The sequence below is a fragment of the Myotis davidii genome, unplaced genomic scaffold (assembly GCF_000327345.1).
Source record: "Myotis davidii unplaced genomic scaffold, ASM32734v1 scaffold638, whole genome shotgun sequence".
Classification (NCBI taxonomy): Eukaryota; Metazoa; Chordata; class Mammalia; order Chiroptera; family Vespertilionidae; genus Myotis; species Myotis davidii.
Window position 1 is genome coordinate 82894 of NW_006289391.1, and position 2640 is coordinate 85533.

Below are 2640 nucleotides of genomic sequence, written 5' to 3' on the forward strand. Positions count from 1 at the left end.
AGCAGCAGCCCCTGCACCCAGCCATGACCCTGCTCAGTCTTGCCCTGGAACCCTGATTCCCTATTCATGACCCAGTGCCCAGGAACACACCATCGGTCACAGCACAGGAGTGGGAGCCTGTGGGTGGCTCCACACAGCCCTCCTCACTGCCAGAAACTGGGTGGGAGCCTGTGTCGGGGCTTCTGAGAGGGGGGCTGCAAGAGAAGGGGGCACCAGTGCTCCTAGTCAGGTGGGGGGACGCTGCCTCAGGCCAGGAAGCCAGGCTCAGGGGGCTGCAGAGCCCCTGACCCCACTGCAGACTCTGGCTACCTTCCACCCCATACTCAGCTATGCCTGCCGTGCCACCTCATCCCAGGCCTCTCTGGCGTCCACAACCTACTCCCAAACCGAGTCTCCATCCTCTTCCCCCAGCTGCAGCAGCTTCCCTGCTGACCCCAACAATGGAGAAGGCTCCCCTCTCTCCATGTCTAAGGGTGGGTTCTCCAGCGCCTCCTGACCCCCTGGCAGCTCCATGCACAAGGACATGCAAGGGCTGCAGCGCGCTGTGTGGCCCCGAGGCCCTGTGCCTCCCCCCTTCTCCCCCGGGGTTCACTGTGGCCAAGCTACAGCGTGACAAACAGTGGGTACAGGCACAGCGCTGGAGGTGGAGCCTCTGCCCAGGGCTCCTGCCCACCTTCTCCTTCTGCACAACTGAAGACTTCCCCACCCCCCACCCGCAGGGCTTCAACTACCAGCTCTGCCCTGATATCTCCCTAACTGGCGGCCTTGACCACTCTCAGTGCAACAGATCCGTGCCTCTACCTGCTCTGGGGCAGCTTCACCCTGGGTGTCCCACAGCCCCTCACACTCAGCACGACCCAAACGGAACCTGTGACCCAGCCGTCCCCCAGGCAGAGCGCCTCCCTCTGCTTCTCTACTAACGTCCAAAGACTCTCTACCTTACTGATTCTCCCTCTTCGATCCCTCTCCAAGGCAACCCCAGCTCTCTATCCACCCACCACTGCCCCAGCCATGACTGTCCTCTCTCCCTGGACCATCGTAATTAAGTTAGCCTGTCTCCAGCCACCCGCCAGCCCGCCACCCATCCTTAGGAAGCTGCCAGATACAAGGAGGACCTGTCCCTCCCCTGCCCAGTGCCCCTCACCGACCATCCCCACAACCGAGAGGACTCGTTCACCCCAGGTGATCGTGGCCAACTCCCGCTGAAAGACTTGGATGACTGGAGAGAATGCTCTCACATATGTACGTGTACGCATGTACACATACATATTCATACATATACGGCTCTGGGAGTAATTTTGTTAAAACTTGGGCAGCTGCTTCCACAAGCAGACAAGTAGCACATGCATGTTAAAATGAACCCTCAGAAACAGCGGATGGCACAGCTCACTAGGCACACGTGAGCTCACTATGGTGACTTTACACCATGGACATGTAGCATATCGTGCTCATAGGACAGAACTAAACGTGTCCATATTTCCAGACACTTCATATGGATCACTGGGACACCCAGGGACTCTCACCAGCACGTGTGTAAGGACCTCTCATGGCCCAGAAACAAAGCCCCGGTCCCGTGCCCAGCATCCAGGGGGCCTTCACAACGTGCCCCTCCGCTCTCATAGCCACCAGGCACCCCTCTGGCCAGAGAGTCCTTTCAGCCTTCTGGAGGATGCTGCACAGCCCCCCCACCGCACCCCCATCCACACCAGCAGCAGCAAGCCCTGAGCCCGCAGCTCAAAGCCTTCCTGGGACACGCATGGGAAGGGATGATCGCTTGGAGCACATCTGTTCTGGCTGCCTGTACTGTTGAAGGGGCAAAGGCTAATCTGATCCCCCACCCCTGCCCCACTGCGGTGCAGCCCCGCCCCCAGGAGACCTGAGTGCCTGATGGACTGACCGAGGGGCAGCAGGTGCAGACTACTCACACCCAGACCCTGGAAACCCAACCCAAGAGCACATGTCTATGCAGAGGGGGAAATCTCACCTGAGGGCCACTGCACACCCCACGGAGACATTCTCACCGGCCTCCCCAGGCCCCGTGCTCAGGGCAGTGATTGGTCCACACCGGCCTCTGCCCCACCCCCACTCGGTGTGGGCCTCCGGCCAGTCACGGAGCTCAGGAATCTAGACGCTGCTCCAGTCTGGTTTCTCCATCTATCCCTTCACGGTAAGGGATTTGCCCCCTGCAGTGCGAGTTCCAAAACACGCCTGCTTGGCTGCACCTGACCACAGTGCGCCCTCCCCTCCCCCACAACGGGGCTCAAGTCTCAATCTGGTTAATCAATAACCGGAACCGTCGGGCCTCAGTGAAGCGGCAATGCCGGGGGCGCGTGAATGGAGGTGGGGGAGTCGGGGATGCTGACCATTCCAACGTGAGGGCGGGGCCCTGGTCAGGGGCCGGACCTCGGCGTCCAAGCCCTTATTGTCATGGGGCAGTGGAGAGAGGGAGACAAAACTTAGGGCAGACGAGGCCCGGCTCTCCAGAAGGGAGGGGGCCCGAGACAAGTGTCGCAGGCCGGCCGAGAGAGTGCTTCTCGGCGTTCTCCAAATCCAAAGTGGGGCGGCCTCCCACCACCAAGTCCTCGCGGCCGGTGGAGGCACAGCCCCCAGCCCCCAGCCCCCAGCCCAGCAGACGTTCGC

The 2640-nt window shown here is 61.0% G+C and overlaps 1 protein-coding gene across 4 annotated transcripts in view; it reads right to left on the reverse strand.

Moving 5' to 3' along the window:
* Positions 1–2640, reverse strand: part of SMTNL2 (smoothelin-like 2) — a 20906-nt gene that overhangs the window by 17310 nt on the left and 956 nt on the right. Inside the window, exon 1 of one of the 4 annotated variants that reach the window (XM_015562442.1) lies at positions 1985–2201. The exons of 2 other annotated variants lie outside the window; for them this stretch is intronic. The gene's annotated coding sequence lies outside the window, so the exon portion shown is untranslated. Of the gene's footprint in view, positions 1–1984; positions 2202–2640 lie in introns of those variants that run through there. One more of the 4 variants, XM_006761475.2, reaches the window with a different exon arrangement.